This window comes from Littorina saxatilis, linkage group LG5, assembly GCF_037325665.1.
Source record: "Littorina saxatilis isolate snail1 linkage group LG5, US_GU_Lsax_2.0, whole genome shotgun sequence".
In the NCBI taxonomy this organism is placed as follows: Eukaryota; Metazoa; Mollusca; class Gastropoda; order Littorinimorpha; family Littorinidae; genus Littorina; species Littorina saxatilis.
Window position 1 is genome coordinate 24,993,216 of NC_090249.1, and position 21,447 is coordinate 25,014,662.

General features: G+C 41.2%; 1 long non-coding RNA gene across 1 annotated transcript in view; it reads right to left on the reverse strand.

Moving 5' to 3' along the window:
* The window catches only part of LOC138966648 (uncharacterized), a 34,007-nt gene extending 19,042 nt beyond the window's left edge, over window positions 1-14,965 (reverse strand). The window contains exons 1-2 of the long non-coding RNA XR_011455730.1: window positions 14,809-14,965; window positions 11,714-11,958 (exon numbers count right to left, since the gene is read on the reverse strand). This is a non-coding gene — a long non-coding RNA (uncharacterized lncRNA). The remainder of the gene's footprint in view (window positions 1-11,713; window positions 11,959-14,808) is intronic.
* Window positions 14,966-21,447: the final 6,482 nt, after the last annotated feature.

The window sequence follows — 21,447 nt, forward strand, 5'->3', positions numbered from 1 at the left end:
TCAGTCAGTCTCTCTCTCTCTCTCTCGCTCTCTCTCTCTCTCTCTCTCTCTCTCTCTCTCTCTCTCTCTCTCTCTCTCTCTCTCTCTCTCTCAAAGACACACATCGCATGAACGCAGGCACATACACAATTATCGCCACCGCATCCAAGGAAAACATCTCATGCAGATCAAGAGATCATGAATGGAATCGATTCAAAAACAAACGACTCTGCGCACAGCTTCGATCGATCTCGAGACAAATGCATGACTGGAAAAGGCCTAATGTTGCTGCACACGTCACAACACTGAATGTATGGTCACAGCCACGTCTAACTCACTTGCATTCATGCCCCCCCCCCCCCCCTCATAGATGGTCCACCTGAAGAATCCCGGGTCCCCCAACTTTAAGTTCCGGGGGTCCGAAGACCAGCAGGGTTAATATTCTTGCTTGCGGAGGGTACATTCCTTGTCGACACATGACCTTTGGAGCGCTCATGTCCATGTAATGCCGACATTGGGTGCATTCTTATTGCAGGGAGATAGCTCGGTCGGTAGTGGTGCAGGCTCTGAAACCAGTCGTTCGACCCCTATGTTCGGCAAGGGATTTATTTCCCAGAGTCAATTTTGTGCACGCAGACTCTCCTCATTGTCCGAACAACCCCGTATGCATGCATGCGCAGGATAAAGATCCAAAGGTCACCACTAATTGCTATTTTAATGATAGAATTCGAGAATTTAAATTTAAATTGGAGGGGAAAGCCATTCAATTTTGTGTGGCTTCAACTTGGTCAGTAAAACTGTTAAGAAATCGACGAGCCGCAAAAACACCGAATTACAAACTGCAAACTGCAACAAATGTGAACTCTGCTTGAGTTTGGTTTAAAAGCATTACAGAATGGCAGAATATTTGACCAGTCCACATTTGATTAGACTAACCGGTTAATTGGTACACTTAATCGGCCGTCGCGTGAGCTCTGATCACCTTAATCAGCTTCGATACCATGGTGTGACCTACAGCAAGGCAGTACACATTGTGGCCTGCAAAGTCATGGTACCGGTACAGGCAGTTTGAGGATTACGACCGTTTAGGATTATAACCATGCACTCGCCGGGGGTACATAACAGACTTAATCCTTTCGTGGTGCACCTTCAAACACACTGCGGATTGACCTTGATCAGCCGGTTTCAACAACGTGTAGTTGCTTTTTAGTTCTGGTAAGCTCTGAGGGTTCAAACTGACAGGCCAACAAACTAAGTGCCAGTGTAACGATGTCATCTTGGCCCCGTGGTCATATTACCCCCTCGATATATACTCAAGACTGAAATGTTGTTTCCTGGTAAAATAAAGAAGTGAAATTATTTAAGGACGAAAAGCATGTCAGCTTCTTGCATGTGAAGAAACTTGGTGGTGGGATTTAATAGATTTCACTCAAAAAATCGATTTCTTCAAAAACGTGTACCGAGTGGTTACGTCCCTTGACTGAGAAGGGAAACATTTTAGGATGTATCAAATTTCTAAGTTAAATACAAAATAATGGTTGGACAAATTTGGCCCCATGAATGTAAGGCACCGAAGGTCGCTCATCAGTACTATCGAAGGGTGGTTTTTTGTTCAGTGTGGAGTTTATACAAGATCAACGAGGCCGAGAAACGTAATATGACCACGGGGCCAAGATGTCATCGTCACACCAGCAGCCAAAAAGGGCATGTGCTCCCACCTATACAGACTTCCTAATTACTTTCTTCGGACTGCAGGGTTTAGCCTGGAAGGAAAAGACGTAGAGGTTACATGCCGAGTCTCAGTGATTATTAAAAATGATGGTCGAAGTTAGCGGATCATGAAAAATGCGAGCTTTAACGAGCTTTTTCATGACCGCGAACTGAGACCATTATTTTTTATAATCACTGAGACGAGGTGTGTAACCTCTTTATTCCCCCTTTCTTCAGTTATTCAAAGAAAAGAGGAGTTTTTTTGCGAACGTTTGATCGAATCCTATTCACTCAACCAGTCAACCTGCGCAGGCGATCGATTAATGCGCGGTTGTATAGTTCCGTGCAAATAATTCCATTCTGTTAACACTTCTTGTCAGTTTTCCTATTTTGGACTAAAATAAAGTACACAGATATGCTGTTATTCTGCTGTGGCGGCAAAGGCAGATATTGTGTGTTCTGTATATGTTTTGGTATCGCTTAGGATAATGTTCTTTCGTCAAATGGGACTAGCAGACGAACTTTTGCACCCGTGTTCCAACGTTAAAAACTGTATGAAGTTCAGTTTTCTGGGAAAAATAGTGTATGAAACCGCTTTATGTTGTTTAAATTGATGAGATGTGTGCATTTGGTTGAGTGTGATCTGTTTATTAAATGAAATATTGTTGAAAACTGACCGTCGGATTGCAGTCTGTTGTCGAAAAAACTGAGTGAAAGGAAATTTGAAAGGGGAACTACTCTTGTCGCTACTTGCCTTGGGAATTTGCTTGTGATGAACGTTTGTGCACTGCAGATCTAGATTCAGAAAACAACCAAACTCATGGATTTTATATGGAGATTCATGTGTTCAATCCTGTAGTTGTTGATTTAAATGCGGTATGTTTTTATTGTTTGCTCCAGAGATGTATACTTCGTACATTAGAGCGTTCGGAACTTTTCAGTCGCAAAAGTAGTACCGACGCAGAACAGCTTCTCAACCCATTGCACTATCGAGGATTCAGGCTGTTGCTGGGTCGTTATTTGTTTGGTTGCTGGGTGTTTATCGAAAAATAACTAGCTCTACAAGTTTACAGAGGTAAAGAAGCAGAGGGGGGAATAAAATGGGACATTTATCCCCCTCAACCAAATTCTGATGGGACATTACATAGTCGAAGGCAAAACGCACTAGCATGCGGTCCGAAAATGCTTTTGTCGAAAGATGCAAAATAGTGCTATTTAGTGCCATATGATTGCCAGTGTATCCGGTTAGTGTATGTGTGTGTGTGTGTTTGTCGGTGTTTCGATCGATATTGCTTCTGTTAACAGTTTCCACAGAGGTAATCGCGCAAGCACAGATAGTTCGCAGAATTGGTTAAATACTAATGAATTACATTTTAAAAGCAAACCACATTGCATTTTACAAACTCGCAAGTTGCTCGGCTTGGCGCGCGCTTTTGCCTAGCTCATTCCGAACATTGTACTCCCGTGAAAAGTGTGCATGGGGTAGCGCAGTGGTACGTAATCTCAGTGCGCCTTTTGACGCACTGAGGGCAATTCCAATGGGACATTTTGAGATGTTATGCGCCAATAGCGCAAGGCGCACTAGTAAATGAAACCCTGGGACTGTCACATTTATTGTTAGTGCACGATCCAAACTTTTACTCTTCAAATCCCTTACATCTCCTCCTTCGTTGTAAAGAAAAGAAAAACGAAAAACAGTACAGTGACTTCTTTTAACACAACCACATAGCTTGTATTCGTTAAAAGTCCTATCAGTTATTAACAGGTAAGGTTTAGTCATCTTGCTTCGCCCATGACCTCTCATGAAGTATCAGACTAGACTTGGGTACCAACAATGATCCTACCGCAAGAAGAATAAGAATACGGGCAGAATGAGACACAGAAAGGAGAGAAAGAAGAAGCAGTCCAGAAAGAGCCCTACAAGGAAGTAAAAGAAGAATTTACAGGAGCAAGAAGGAACGAACGAACGAACGAACGAAGGAGAGAAAAAAAAAGGGAGGGAGTAAACAAATCCATTAGATGTTTTGGGTGAGTTTGTAACCAGCAACAACAGCAGAGGTCGTTCATTTGGGCGTTAATTCACCTTGCGTCATTCAGAGCATAATTCGCATGAATAATTAGGCAACGGTCCGCAATAATTCTCCTGGAAGTGAAATGCACAGGTATACCACACGCAATTGCAGTTACCTGGTTGGAATTTGTAAAAGAACAGAGAAAAAGAACAAACCTCTCACCGACATCTAACCACTTCCCTGCCATAATAAATGACTTTCTCTGTCCCTCTTTCTCATTAATGAGCGGGTAATCAAAGCTAGTTAAATCGTTGTTAACAACACACTTGTGACTCATTTTCTACCTAGAACATTATTGGACCGAAAAGACTGAAAAGCGCCGTTCTACTGGAAAAAAAAGAAGAGCTGTTTTCATTCCTACAAAAGATGCCAAAACATCATTCAATCGATCTCAAATGCTGATAAAAAATAAAATAAGATGTGTAACTTGACCTCCGCCGGAAACCCCTCACAGCCTTCGTAGTCGTGACTGACCCTATCCGTTGTAGTACAATGCCCTTAGTGCCAAAAGAATTACTTTATCCAGCAAAACTAGGGAGAGGGCCAAAAAACAACAACAACAACAAAAACCCTGCCATGCTGAAACAATCGGCCCCCTTTGTCCAAACTGCCATGCCCAAATTAGTATCTTCCTAAGAAAAATCACTCTCAATTGTCCATCTTTCACGTGCATCAATAAATTACCGATATAAAGAAAAGACAACTGAAAAATAGAAAGCGGTCATCCGGGAAAAATTCAGCGTTCATTGGCCATCTGTCATGCTCAAAACGAAATCCCTGGACTGTATCCAAACCCTTGGCAACCGCCAAACGACCTGTGTTTGTGTTGATCTGTTCGTAACTAAGCCCCGTCACTACTCTGCAGTATACACTATTCAACGGCAATTATCCCGTCCAGCTCCAGAGGTCGAGGCTAGCAGAGACTATAAATGTTTGATTCGCTTGGACAAGTACGAGACACAATCCGCCATTGATCTGTAAGTTACCCCAACCCCTCACCGATTCCGCCGTGACACATTCCCCCCTCCCGTCGCTCTGCCATCCCCAATAACCTGCTTCCAAGGCTACTCCGGCCATGCAGAGTAACGGTCCACTAGAGTTTTTTTTTTTCTTTTTTTTTTTCCTAAACCTCAGTTGCATGCAGGTTTGCTACTACAATTATTTTTTGCCTTTTTTTTAATTTTTTTTATTTTGTGTGTGTGTGTGTGTGTGTGTGTGTGTGTGTGTGTGTGTGTGTGTGTGTGTGTGTGGCTTGGAGCAAACCTTCTTCATAGGTCTTTTCTTTTCTCAGTCAAATGTGTACGTATACATTTTTAAATCAACAAACTTTATCAGTAAACTAATATGTTTAAATAAATAAATAAATAAAAATAATCATAACATAAATTTATTCCTAATGTTCAGCTCAGTTTCCAATAATACCACTAGAGGTACTTACTGATCAATGAAGAAGACAAGAGTAATACAGTTTACAACTCTCGTAGCTTTATTAGGCGATCGCCGAGAGACGAGAAGTCAATCGGTGTCACATGTCAATTCTATATGGGTTGTATTCGTGTACGTGATTGAATAGGTACTCGTAGACCAGGATGGCAAATACAAGGGTGTGCCTTTCTTTATATTGGGATTGTTTTGATGTTGTGATTAGTTACCTTCAATCTAAGTATGCTTGAAGTATTGTCTTATGTTTGTGCAAAACACAGAGAGAGAGAGAGAGAGAGAGAGAGAGAGAGAGAGAGAGAGAGAGAGAGAGAGAGAGAGAGAGAGAGAGAGAGAGAGAGAGAGAGAGAGAGAGAGAGAGAGAGAGAGAGAGAGAGAGAGAGAGAGAGAGAGAGCTCTGAGATTCGAACATTGGCCGATCAAGCTATAATAAACTTTGATTTGTACGTACTAGCAGGAATAAAAATGAACGGTCAATTGTTGGGACGTTTAGCCTACTTGAAGGAAAAAAACACGACAGCATCGACTTGTACGTCGACCTAGTGGTCTTTATAGTAGACGGACATACAAATAATAATGAGACATAAATCTGAAAAAGAAAGTAGCTTATTTAATTTTTGATTCTTGTTTTTGGAAAACTAGCAGTCTACCGTTTTTCAGATTTCTTCTGGTTTTATAGCAGGCCACAGGCAGTATTATATCAAATTTAAACTGTGAGTACAGGCACACTCCTCGTCAAAACCGTTGGGCTCACCATCTCAGATCTGGCCTGGCTTTTACATGGGTTAAGGTCATCCTCTCACCTTGACACATACCAAAAATCAAAATTCTGACTGCTTCCTGTGGTGAATTAGATTTTTTTTTTAATGAATTCATTTCTTGGCTTTTACGAAAATAGGTCATACAAAAATTCCAACTGTGCATACAGAGCACCCTGACTAGTTCATTTTGTTTGGTATGTGTCGATATGGTGGGATGGTCTGATCTTATTTAACTGAATCCTTAAAAGATCTGACATGGTGGGCCAAACTGTTTTTACGAGAAGCAGTGTGCCTTTAACGGTCGTACGTAGAACTGGTTGGAGTATGGACAATAATATTAGTTGACCCCTTCCCATTTAACAGTATGTCTTTGTTCTTTTTTTCTAACAAATACTGATCGTCCATCTAACACACAATCCCATCAATAGAAACACAGGCAGGGAAACATACTGTTAGGCACAAAGGCAGACAGGCAGACAGACAGGCATACAGACAGACCGCTTTATTCCTACTTCCAGCAATACGATTACTGTAGTTTAAACCTCTGTCTTGCTGTATCTTTTTCTTCGCCTTCCAAGCCTCGAAGTCTTCTTCTTCTTGGCATTCGCAGAGGGAGCCTCGAAGTGACTGTTCGCCATTTGTTCGCGATTTTTTTATAACTGTAACTTGGGTTGAAGACACCACTATAAGTCGTGGTCTTTTTGTTGGTTTGATATTTGTCAATATAATTTTCACGAACATGTAAAAAGACTGTTTAAACCAAGTGATACTGTGAAGTTAAAACAAGGATATAATATGATCTTGTAGCAAATAAACTAGTAAAGTCGCCTCTACAAATCAGACGAACAATCGACTGTAAATCACAAACAGCCCCGCCTACACACACCCATACACCCCAATCCCAACCCCACACGCATCCCCGACTCTATAAATCACACACGCCCCTGCACACACACCTTCGACCCCCCCACCCACCCCCACCCACACCCACCCACTCACTGCTCTCAGATTCAAAACCCCGAGACACACAATCCCACATGAACAAATCCACACGGACAAACATCCAGAAAGTTACACCAGACATGCGACGTTGTACCCCCTGCTCAGACACACACCAAGAACTCTTTTCAACAGGATCAACCCTCCATTATCGTCATGAATAATGAAACCGTGTTCACGTCTGAACGACAACATTTGAGAAAACCGCATTAGCAGTAGCTCAGGTCAAATTGCACGACTGGTATTTTGTGCGCAAAAACCACACACACACACACACAAAACAAAAAAACCATTGTCGCAAAAGCAGGATTAGCCGTCGTCTGACTTTTTTTCTTATCAGCCCCCCCACCCCTGGCCCCTTCCCCCCCCCCTTCAATCACACACACACCCTCCTCAAATTCCGGCCTTGTATGTGTTTGTCGCTTGATTAGTTGACGTCATTCAGGGGTTATTTCAGATCTCTATTGTTGAAGAGCTTTCCTGTTCGGTTCCAAGTATTTCGTGGAGACAAATATTCCAAGATTTTAACCTCTTTTTCCAAACCTCCCACAAAGATGTTAACACGCATTTTGAAGCAGAGTCTCCGATAACACTGGCAACTCAAATAATGCACTAGTTCAGTCTTGACAACCGAGCTGACTCGCCTAAGCTCGTGCTTTCTAAATACGTCAAACCTCCATTCCATATCATAACCCTCCTTCCCCCGCTGTTCCCATCATTCCCCCCCTCCCCCTCCACCAATCGTCATCTTTATAGTCTGATATTAGAAATATGAAAGTGGCAGTCCAACGCTGCTAGGCGGATGAAGTCACGACTATGTGGAGGTTACACGCCGAGTCTCAGTGATTATTAAAAATAATGGTCGAAGTTAGCGGATCATGAAAAATGCGAGCTTTAGCGAGCTTTTTCATGACCGCGAACTGAGACCATTATTTTTTATAATCACTGAGACGAGGTGTGTAACCTCTTTATTCCTCCTTTCTTCAGTTATTCAAAGAAAAGAGGAGGTTTTTTGCGAAAGTTTGATCGAATCCTATTCACTCAACCAGTCAACCTGCGCAGGCGATCGATTAATGCGCGGTTGTATAGTTCCGTGCAAATCATTCCATTCTGTTAACACTTCTTGTCAGTTTTCCTATTTTGGACTAAAATCAAGTACACAGATATGCTGTTATTCTGCTGTGGCAGCAAAGGCAGATATTGTGTGTTCTGTATATGTTTTGGTATCGCTTAGGATAATGTTCTTTCGTCAAATGGGACTAGCAGACGAACTTTTGCACCCGTGTTCAAACGTTAAAAACTGTATGAAGTTCAGTTTTCTGGGGAAAATAGTGTATGAAACCGCTTTATGTTGTTTAAATTGATGAGATGTGTGCATTTGGTTGCGTGTGATCTGTTTATTAAATGAAATATTGTTGAAAACTGACCGTCGGATTGCAGTCTGTTGTCGAAGAAACTGAGTGAAAAGAAGGGGAACTACTCTTGTCGCTAGACAAAGTATGAGTTACTTGCCTTGCGGGAAATTGCTTGTGATGAACGTTTGAGCACGGCAAATCTAGATTCAGAAAACAACCGAACTCATGGATTTTATATGAAGATTCAAGTGTTCAGGCCTGTAGTTGTTAATTTAAATGTGGTATGTTTGTATTGTTTGCTCCAGAGATGTATACTTCGTACGTTAGAGCGTTCGGAACTTTTCAGTCGCAAAAAGTAGTACCGAAACAGAACAACTTCTCAACCCATTGCACTATCGAGGATTCAGGCTGTTGCTGGGTCGTTATTTGTTTGGTTGCTGGGTCATTATCGAAAAATAACTACCCCTACAAGTTTACAGAGGTAAAGAAGCAGAGGGGGGAATATAAAGTGTTATCGCATTCTTCACAAGCTCAGAATAATGCCAAGGATGAGCAGCACTATATCATCTTTGAAACGCACAACAAACCCCTGCTTTGCCATATTTTCATCACATAGATAACTCAAAATCCGAACCGAACAACAGCACGCACAAGAAACCACTGTTCACTTGTAAGTTAATTCATGAATATAGATTTGTCACTGCACAGAGGTCTGAATGCCTTGCCGTCTTGTTATTTAACAGACAACTCAAAATGTGAACAACAGCAGGTAAAGAAAACATAGTTCATCTATAAATTCATCAATGTCAACCTCTTGATAGACAAACGTTTGAATGCTTTGTCATTTTTCTTTTGTTTAAACAGATAAATCAAAATTCGAACTGCCTCACTGACAAGAAAAGCTGTCAGCATATAAACGCACTAATTTAGCATTGTCAGTACTTAAACGAAGGTACCGTTATTATGGCTGTTCCTAAGTCAATATAATAATATATTCATTGCTTTACAATGATTTATGTGCCGGTATGCCATATATGGCCAGGTCAAGTACTCTGAAGTGTGAGCTGTCTGAACCTTTCATATCCACACTTCTGCCCTTGTCTTTGCGCTGCGCAAACACATAACAGCCGATAGTTGTAAGGACACAATGTGACAGAAACATACTTGTAATCCATGGCTCTTACTTCGCAATGACAAGCTAAAGCTTTTCAAGGAAAAGGCACACCCTTGGCATCATTGTAGCTTATCTTGTTGGACTTCATGTTACATTGAGAAGTAATGGGATTTGATTGACATGAGAAAGATGCGACAGAAATATCCTCTTGTTGAACCTTTATTTAATGCCATATCAAGAAGTATAGAAATTGGCTAGGAATAAGAAAAGGGCGTGACAGAAATACATATCTCGGTGTCGTACGTAACGCTACTTCTAGGCGATACAGAGCGATACAGACAAAGGAAAAGAACATGAATCACCATTCCCAACAGATCATGTTCAGTTAGGTTTTACCCTTGAAGCTTCGATATGAAAACTACGACCTCTCGGATTCAAAAGAAGACATTTTGCAACTGAAACCAACAGCGGGAAAAGAACATAGACCACTAGTCCCCTCAGTGCAGTGCTGCTGGTCTTGTGGGCGACAACATAAGTATATGGACCACAATACATAATCTTACAAAAGGAAGGTACACGGGGAAAAAAACAAGAAACAAGAAACAAGTCGCATAAGGCGAAATAACAACATTTAGCCAAGCTGGCGAACTCACAGAATGAAACTGAACGCACTGCATTTGTTCACCAAGACCGCATACTCTTAGTTTCGTCAGTCCACCGCTCGTGGCAAAGGCAGTGAAATCGACAAGCCAGAATAGTGCGGTAATGGTCGCCCTGAGTAGAATAACACGCTTTTTCGTATCTCTATTCTTGTTAGCGTACTGAGTTTGTTTTTAATTCAAACATAGCATATCTATATTTTTTTGTAATCAGGGACCAACAAGGAATAAGATGAAATTGTTTTTGAATCGATTTCGGAAAATTAATTTTAATCATAATTGTCTTATTTTTCATTTTTAGAGCTTGTTTGTAATCCAAATATAACATAATGTATATGTTTTTGAAATCAGAAAATGACGAAATATAAGATGACATTATTTTTGGATCGTTTAATAAAAACATGATTTTACAAGTTTCCGATTTTTAATGACCAAACTCGTTCATTAGTTTTTAAGCCACTAAGCTCAAATGCAATACCAAAGTCCGGCCTTTGTCGAAGATTGCTTTGCTAACATGTCAATTAATTTGATCGAAACAATTAATGAGGGTGTGACAGTGCCGCCTCAACTTTTACAAAAAGCCGGATATGACGTCATCAAAGGTATTTATAAAAAAAATACAAAAAATACGGGGATATCATTCCCAGGAACTCTCATGTCAAATTTCATAAAGATCGGTCCAGTAGTTTAGTCTGAATCGCTCTACACACACACACACACACACACACACACACACACACACGTACACACACACACACACAACACACACACACACACACACACACACACACACACAGACACACATACACCACGACCCTCGTCTCGATTCCCCCTCTATGTTAAAACATTTAGTCAAAACTTGACTAAATGTAAAAAGAAGACAGAAGAATATTTCTTAAAGGATTGAAAACCGTTTCGATATAACGTTCTGTAGGTCAAAGGCTGTTCAAGCTTCAGATTTTTGTCTTTGAACGCGGGTTTGCCTACTTTATCGCGGACACGATCATGTTCATTGTCACAGATCTGTCCAGGCTTTCACATGAAATGAAAGCATACTTCCACTTGGACATATACCATAAAGCAGGACCGTGACTGCACAGTGTGCTGAGTTGCACTTTTTGGCTGTTTTAAATTTTTGTTTTAAACAGATTGACATCAGTGTCACTTTAAGAATTAATTCAACAAAAACTTCTGACTGTGCACAGGAAGAAGCCAGGCTGTTGATTTTTGGCATGTGTTTAAGTTGGAAAATGCTGTTATTGTGGGGAAAGCATATAGAGGTTTGTGATGGAGAACACGATCACAATACACGAGAAGGTATGTACCTTTAAAAAAGACGACTTTGTTAAAAAAAAAATTCATAAAGAAACATTACAACACTGAAGCTAACAGGGGGAAGTCAGATCATGGACAAAAAGACAGAGAACTGTTCTTCACCTCTAAACGTCGTCTAACCTTCTGTGGCCGCTGGCTGTTCGGATGTTCGTTCTTCGGCTTCGGGCAAGGGTTTTTCTTGTACCAAATAAACTAAGGTTATTTTGCCTTATTCAATAACGACACAGGGGGGAAAAATCATGAAAAACACAGAGAACGTCCATTTTTTGTTACCCAAAAATTGTCTAACCTCCTTTTGCTGCAGACTCTTCTGGCTTCTGTTCCTCGGTTTTGGCTGCAGGCGTGCTCTCCCCAGCGGGGGCGGCATCTCCAGATTTGCTGCCGTTGCATCCCATGTTGGAAGTTGGTAGTCTTTCAGTCGGTGGTCAAGTGGATAAAAAGGAACGGGAGAGAGCGGTCAGTTCCTGGCAGCGGCTGGCGAGAGAGTGGACTTTGTTCTTGTAGTGACCGTCGTCCGGTGAAACAATTTGCTGCCTGGCGAAGAGAGGAGGGAGAGGTGAGGTAGGGTTGGCAGTGGTGTAGCGTAGGTAAGTCGTAATGACGGTAGGGTAGGGTAAAGCAAGTACACTTGCCCGCTCTGACTTGGCTGCAATGCTACAGTCCAGGCAGTCTCTTCCGTAGCTAGAGGCTATGACTAGGCTGGTCGCGTCCCAGCACAGGAGCTAGAATCCAGTCGTGGCATTTTTGTCAATGCTTGACTCGTTCAATAGCATCAACTTTATGAGCAGACTCAGAGACGGTATCCATATCCCACCCCCATGTCACCGCTGTGGCATGTAAAAGAACTTGGCCATTCTGCCGTAATTGCAGGTGGTTGATTTCACCTAAACGCACACGCGCACTTGGTTAGCCTCTCTTTTGCTGCTAGCTTTCCCGTGGGATGTCAACAGGGACCCAAATTTCCCAGCACATGGACAATAAATAAATGAAGGACAGGGAGTAAATAAATAAAAACGGCGCAAAGTGGACTCAACGCATCGATATTGATTGTTCGTGTGTGACAGGTGGAGGTTTGTATTCCACGCACAATCCTGGCTAGGTCTGAGACGATGAATCGAATTATTTACATGGGAAGGATTTTGCCTTTAAAATATTAGTACCCTTTATCACTAACAACAAACTACAAAAGCTCAAACTTACAAAAAACAAAAACAAACTCTGTTGGGTTTTGAAATTCGAATAAAAGACAGCGCACTATGAGTTTAAAAAAACACGAATTTGAAGTTTATTTTCAGGTTAATTATTGTTGTCCACATTGCGATTTGTTTGAAGATGCGTCTCTTGTCTCATTGAAGGCACTACTTGGCTTTTGTTCAAGTGACTGTTTTTGTTTTTAAAGGTTATTAGAGCGTTGTTTTGTGGCAAAGTGTCACACATTGATTCAAGCTCCTGTGAGTTACACATAGAGGAGGAGGCGGGACCGACGCCAGAGCTGTGTTCCACAAGCCTGTGGCCCGCTCGTACGTACGTTACGGTCGGGTGCTCTTAGTCGGGATTCTAGGATCGGCGAAGCAATCATGCTTAGACTTTAATCTGCTTTCAAGGGATTAGAGCGGCCAGATTTGTATATCCCTGACCCTTCTCGTCAGTGCTAACCCCTGTGTTTTCTGTTACCGTGTATGTCTCTCTTTTCTGTTGTTCTCTTTTCGCTATTGTGAAACCCCCCTTTGGAGACCACCACAAGTCTGAGCTAACCCAGGTCTGAAATGGGAGGGAGTCGGTAAATTTACAAACTTGACAAAAAAATCTGCAAAAAGTAAATTTAGTTTTAAAAAGGCGGAGGTCTTAAATCGTTCGGAAGGTCTTAAAAGTCGGGTTTCACTGTATTTGTGTCGTCGGCTTTTTACATTTAGTCAAGTTTTGACTAAATGTTTTAACATAGAGGGGGGAATCGAGACGAGGGTCGTGGTGTATGAGTGTGTGTGTGTGTGTGTGTGTGTGTGTCTGTGTGTGTCTGTGTGTGTGTGTGTGTCTCTCTCTCTCTGTATGAGTGTGTGTGTGTGTGTGTCTCTGTGTATGAGTGTGTGTGTGTGTCTGTGTGTGTGTGTGTGTGTGTGTGTGTGTGTGTGTTGTGTGTATGTGTCACTGTGTGTGTAGAGCGATTCAGAGTAAACTACTGGACCGATCTTTATGACATTTTTCATAAGAGTTCCTGGGTATGATATCCCCAGATGTGTTTTTTCATTTTTTCGATAAATGTCTTTGATGACGTCATATCCGGCATTTTGTAAAAGTTGAGGCGGCGCTGTCACACCCTTATTTTTCAATCAAATTGATTGAAAATTTGGCCAAGCAATCTTCGACGAAGGCCGGACTTTGGTATTGCATTTCAGCTTGGAGGCTTAAAAATTAAGTAATGACTTTGGTCATTAAAGATCTGAAAATTGTAATTAAAATTATTTTTTTATAAAATGATATAAAATTACGTTTATCGTATTTTTCATCATTTTCTGATTCCAAAAACATATAAATATATTATATTCGGATTAAAAACATGCTCTGAAAATTAAAAATATAAAAATTATGATTAAAATTAAATTTCCGAAATCGATTTAAAAACAATTTCATCTTATTTCTTGTCCGTTCCTGATTCCAAAACCATATAGATACGACATGTTTGGATTAAAAACACGTTCAGAGAGTTAAAAAGAATAGAGATATAGAAAAGCGTGCTATCCTCCTCAGCGCAACCGCTACCGCGCTTTTCTGGATTGTTAATTTCACTGCCTTTGCCACGAGCGGTGGACAGACGATGATGCTACGAGTGTACGGTCTTGCGGAAAAAATGCAATGCGTTCAGTTTCATTCTGTGAGTTCGACTGAGCTTGACTAAATATTGTATTTTCGCCTTACGCGACTTGTTAGTCTCTCGTTTTGCATGTCACGGCAGTGTTACCGGCACAGACAAATGTCCGCGATAATTGTGAAGACAAAAAAATAAATCAAATTTAATTAAAAGAAAACATTGATAATATACACAAAACAGAGAGGCATACACACAATCATACTGACAGGAAGGCAGACACACAGACCGTGAGTGAGACAGACAGAAAGACAGACAGACAGTGAGACAGACAGAAAGACAGACAGACAAGCAAAGTTAAAATGCACGCACACACGCACGCAGCCGGAATATATTAACAGACAGACACAGACTGTCAAAAGAGAGAGAGAGAGAGAGAGAGAGAGAGAGAGAGAGAGAGAGAGAGAGAGAGAGAGAGAGAGAGAGAGAGAGAGAGAGAGAGAGAGAGAGAGTCCAACAATAGTTCCAGAGAGCTCTGAGTTTCGAACATTGGAGATCAAGGTAAAAACCTGCACACCTACCCTACTAATCTGAACCACGGCGTTTCACTGATGCGTGGAATCCTGTAAAAACCAGACACACTAACCAACAACCTTCAAGCACACGGTGCGACGTCGGCTGCACGCGGCGATTTCAGCAGAATGTCAGCAACACACGACTGCAAATCTACTGTACCCAAGCCTGTCGTGTAAATGACCTGGGAGACTTGAGTCCAACTACGACTTTGTTAGCTAAGCGTTCCGATTGTAGATGATAATCGATCCGTTTGTCTGATCGAGTGCACTGTGAATAATGTTGTTACTAATGATTGTTTGTTTTCGACCTTTATTGTGTACAGTGCTTTATGTAAGCAGGGTCTCCTTGGATTTGGTTTAAACAAGTTTATTCAGAAAATTACAGATAACAATACCGCATACAATCACTTTAACAATGGAGCACAACAAGCAAAGCGTACACATTTGCTCTTAAAACGCATCATATGATATCTGATTAGGCGGACGATACGGGGATCTGTAGAAGGGGAAAGGAGGGAGGAAAAAACAACAACCGAAATACATAAACAAGTCGCGTAATATTTAGTCAAGTAGCTGTCGAACTCACAGAATGAAACTGAACGCAATGCCATTTTTCAGCAAGACCGTATACTCGTAGCATCGTCAGTCCACCGCTCATGGCAAAGGCAGTGAAATTGACAAGAAGAGCGGGGTAGTAGTTGCGCTAAGAAGGATAGCACGCTTTTCTGTACCTCTCTTTGTTTTAACTTTCTGAGCGTGTTTTTAATCCAAACATATCATATCTATATGTTTTTGGAATCAGGAACCGACAAGGAATAAGATGAAAGTGTTTTTAAATTGATTTCGACAATTTAATTTTGATAATAATTTTTATATATTTAATTTTCAGAGCTTGTTTTTAATCCGAATATAACATATTTATATGTTTTTGGAATCAGCAAATGATGGAGAATAAGATAAACGTAAATTTGGATCGTTTTATAACTTTTTATTTTTTTTTTACAATTTTCAGATTTTTAATGACCAAAGTCATTAATTAATTTTTAAGCCACCAAGCTGAAATGCAATACCGAAGTCCGGGCTTCGTCGAAGATTACTTGACCAAAATTTGAACCAATTTGGTTGAAAAATGAGGGCGTGACAGTGCCGCCTCAACTTTCACGAAAAGCCGGATATGACGTCATCAAAGACATTTATCAAAAAAATGAAAAAAACGTTCGGGGATTTCATACCCAGGAACTCTCATGTCAAATTTCATAAAGATCGGTCCAGTAGTTTAGTCTGAATCGCTCTACACACACACACACACACACACACAGACACACAGACACAGACACACACACACGCACATACACCACGACCCTCGTTTCGATTCCCCCTCGATGTTAAAATATTTAGTCAAAACTTGACTAAATATAAAAAGCAACAACATCAATAAGACTAACAACATACAAACTAACACACACACACACACACACACACACACACACACACACACACATACCCTACACCACACACACACATAGTCACACACACACACACATACACACACACACTCACACGTACACACACACACACACACACACACACACACACACACACACACACACACACACACACACACACACACAGAAACTCCTAGGATTTCTGTGCTTGATACAAATCATGTATTATTATTACCTCATCAGACGACTGGACACGGTGATTTATTACCCCTCAATACTGAAAATGAAGAAAAATGACCCCATCTGTCCACTACTCACACATTCATCTGTTACCCTGTATGTACTGATAATGGAGAAAATAGACCTCATTAGATGCCAATACAAGGGAATACGATGGATAGACACTGTGATCTATTTACTACTCAGTACTGAGAATGGAGAACCTCATTAGACGTCAAGACAAGGGAATACGATGGATAGACACGGTGATCTATTTACTACTCAGTACTGAGAATGGAGAACATAGACCTCATTAGATGCCAAGACAAGGGAATACGATGGATAGACACGGTGATCTATTTACTACTCAGTACTGAGAATGGAGAACATAGACCTCATTAGATGCCAAGACAAGGGAATACGATGGATAGACACGGTGATCTATTTACTACTCAGTACTGAGAATGGAGAACATAGACCTCATTAGATGCCAAGACAAGGGAATACGATGGATAGACACGGTGATCTATTTACTACTCAGTACTGAGAATGGAGAACATAGACCTCATTAGATGCCAAGACAAGGGAATACGATGGATAGACACGGTGATCTATTTACTACTCAGTACTGAGAATGGAGAACATAGACCTCATTAGATGCCAAGACAAGGGAATACGATGGATAGACACGGTGATCTATTTACTACTCAGTACTGAGAATGGAGAACATAGACCTCATTAGATGCCAAGACAAGGAAATACGATGGATAGACACGGTGATCTATTTACTACTCAGTACTGAGAATGGAGAACATAGACCTCATTAGATGCCAAGACAAGGGAATACGATGGATAGACACGGTGATCTATTTACTACTCAGTACTGAGAATGGAGAACATAGACCTCATTAGATGCCAAGACAAGGGAATACGATGGATAGACACGGTGATCTATTTACTACTCAGTACTGAGAATGGAGAACATAGACCTCATTAGATGCCAAGACAAGGGAATACGATGGATAGACACGGTGATCTATTTACTACTCAGTACTGATAATGGAGAAAATAGACCTCATTAGATGCCAATACAAGGGAATACGATGGATAGACACTGTGATCTATTTACTACTCAGTACTGAGAATGGAGAACCTCATTAGACGTCAAGACAAGTACACAGACGACTAGTTTTGCTGATCAATTTACTTCTATTACTTGTAATGGTTCAAATGAACCTCATTCGAAGACAAGACAAGGAAACAGGTGACTAGACACACTAATCTCGTATCTGTCCTCGGCACTATAAAAATGTACCTAAGAGACTCGTCTCGCTTACTGGACTGTTTGAAATGTATACGGTAGTCTACCTTTTTATGATAGACAGTGACACTTCTCTTGTAAGACCGTACCCCCCGATTAAAACTTCCCTACTTTTAAGACCTTGTTAATTTCAGATTTTTTGTTCAGCATTGCCTTCCTCCATTTTAAAAGACTCTTTCCTGTTGAAGAACGGATCTTCTCAGACTGTTGGAGGTTTAAAGAGAGCGGTTTTACTGTACACAGATCTAAGGAAGCACTAAGTCAATTAGTGTTATCGATCAATACATGAAAGAGGGCTCTATTACTACTACTATTTTAGCTGTGATAACTGTCAAGGTAAAGCCTGCTGGAGGTCTTAAGAGGCGGGTTTCACTGTACACAGATCTAAGGTCGCATGCACCGAGTCAATTAGTGTTATCAATCAATACATGAAAGAGGGCTCTATTACTACTACTATTTTAGCTGTGATAACTGTCAAGGTAAAGCCTGCTGGAGGTCTTAAGAGGCGGGTTTCACTGTACACAGATCTAAGGTCGCATGCACCGAGTCAATTAGTGTTATCAATCAATACCTGAAAGAGGGCTCTATTACTACTACTACTATTTTAGCTGTGATAACTGTCAAGGTAAAGCCTGCTGGAGGTCTTAAGAGGCGGGTTTCACTGTACACAGATCTAAGGTCGCATGCACCGAGTCAATTAGTGTTATCAATCAATACCTGAAAGAGGGCTCTATTACTACTACTACTATTTTAGCTGTGATAACTGTCAAGGTAAAGCCTGCTGGAGGTCTTAAGAGGCGGGTTTCACTGTACACAGATCTAAGGTCGCACCGAGTCAATTAGTGTTATCAATCAATACCTGAAAGAGGGCTCTATTACTAATACTATTTTGGCTGTAATAACTGTCAAGGTAAAGCAAGAAAGCAGTTCCACTCTGCTAGCCTTTGTGGTATCGGAAACGGCTTGTCTTCTACTTGCCAATAATATAACATGTACGCCAACAACAGAAAAGTTGTCGTTCAGGTAACACGGACAGAAAATAAAAAGAACAGAAAGAAAAGAAACAACAACAACCACAACAACAACGACACAGGGTAGGTAGGCAGGTCAAAACCTTGTACCCCCTTTATTTATTTTTTATATAGGCAAAAAGTTATTACTATTTTGTTGTTGTTGCTGAATTAATTTCACAGGTTGAAACGGGTGTCAGTTACGAAATTAACTAATAAGAACATAAATCCTTACTTTTACAGAAACCATCCATGGCTTCGCTGTTTCGTACAGATAAAAGGATCTTCTATCACATGTAAAAGCCTCATTTTTGGTGTAACAACTGACGGTTCACATGAATAGGAAGGTACCTTCAACAGGGCTCCCAGCAGACGTTATACCTGGAGGGTCCAGGGAGCCAAACTTCCGATTTTTGAGGGGTCAAAGAATCCCCTCAGCGGAACTTTAGAGGGTTCTAAAATTTCTGTGAAACCTTCACAACAGCGTTATTTTCCATGTCGGTTAGATTAACTCCCAAAATGTCATCGGTGCAGACTTAGCCTTCGAAATCAAACGTGTGTTCTTGTCCATTCTGTATTAAAATTAGCGAACGATCACAGTCTGAAAATCAGTACCCTCGGTATGCATGAAAACGCCAAGTAAGCGTGTTCCGGGACCCGCTCTTTTCGAGGTTTAGTGCGTCGTGGGACCCCTTTCAAGAATTTCTAATAATTTTGTGTGGCTTTGGTATAAAATGCAGGGACTCACAGTTTGAGAAGCCCTGCTTTAGGGACGATACTGCATCTCCAAAGACAGGCTGTGAGTGTCTATACTTAAATCTCCATAATTATGTGTATCGATCAAATTCTGTATCTAAAGACTCTGAGACAGATAAACACGTGCATATAGACCTCCATTGATATTCACAAAAAGGACTGCTAAAGAAAACCTTGTTCTGCTTCCTATCACTGCAGCCGGCAAAAAAACGAGCTACATGATACCCGCATTCTTCAACAAATGTTGACATTGATTTACCAGACGTCAAATCGCGGAAGAAGAGGATTTACCAGTGACAGAACAAAACCAGAACTAATTAATTAGTGAGTATCGATGTATCAGCACAACAAAGAGCCAATTAGCGATGTCGGGGGGATTTGCAATCTTGCCGGGTGGATTATTCTATTTCTACGTCGGATCCTTCTTTACACCCCCGGTATAGGGGTGTGTATAGGTTTCGGTCGATGTGTTTGTTTGTTTGTTTGTTTGTTTGTTTGTGTGTTTGTGTTCGCATATAGATCTCAAGAATGAACGGACCGATCGTCACCAAACTTGGTGAACAGGTTCTATACATTCCTGAGACGGTCCTTACAAAAATTGGGACCAGTCAAACACACGGTTAGGGAGTTATTGGTGGATTAAAATTATACAAGGACTTATAGAGGGACATCTTCATGGTCAAAGGGAAATAACCATTCTCACTCAGTCACTGCCACCAACTGAGAAGGTTATTTCCCTTTGACGGGGGTGTTTTTCCTACCTCGGAGGAATTTCTTGTTTTCTTCTGCGTTCATGGGTTGAAAATCCCAAGTACACTCATTTGTTTGCACAAGTGGGTTTTACGCGTATGACTGTTTTTATCCGACCATGTAGGCAGCCATACACCGCCTTTGGGGGTGTGCATGCTTAGTAGCCGTATTTTCGTGTTTCTGTAACCGACCGAACTCTGACATTGATTGTATAGGATCTTTTCCTTTCGCATTTTGTTCTTGTGCTTGCGCGTACACACGAAGAGGGATAATGTACTAGCGGGTCTGCATATACGTTGACATGGGAGATTAGAATTCAATCCAATCCTCCATCTGTTAAGAATACAATGTTGGAAGGTGTGAGTGCGCGCATAAGAACGGCGTGTGCTGTTCAAAATGTTGATTGGGTAGTCTTGGTGACAGTATGGATACATAGAGAATACTACATGGCTTGCTGTGTCGTACCAGATTTACACGAGTTGGTTTTTTTAAATATTGAACTGCGAGCGAAAGCGAGCTGTTCACTATTTGAAAAAGCAACGAGTGTAAATCTGGTACGACACAGCAAGCCATGTAGTATTCTGTTTATCCTACATACTGTACTTACGTGTATTTTACTGAAAATGTCCTGCATTCGAGGCAGATAAATTGAAGACGCTTGTTTTGGAACCTCGATCTCTTCAAAAGCCTCGTGTATTACGTCAAAGCAAAGAAACGTCACTATGAAAGTGTGGCGTGACGTGTTAGTTCTAAAGATCCATCGAGGGTAATTAGCGAGCGCAATTTGTGTTTCTATAATGACGTTTGTCTCGGTGACTTGGCAGTGGAAAAACAGGTCCCTGCCAGACTTGCTTGACATGACCTCATTTACATGATATACACACGTGTGATTTGAACGATTATTATCTCACGGGTGTCTCTCTCACGTATGTAGGATAAATCTTGTTTATATGCCACAGCGTTTGAGTAGTCTCGACTTGCCATGTCAAGTTTACACGTATCATTTTTTCGTGTGTCACTGTCAGTATATTTCCCTGGAGAGGTGTATGTGTGTGTGCGTGTGCGTGTGAGTGTGTGTGTGTGTGTGTCCCTCCTCTGTCTGTATATCTGTCTGTCTGTCTGTCTGTCTACATTCCCTTCCGGC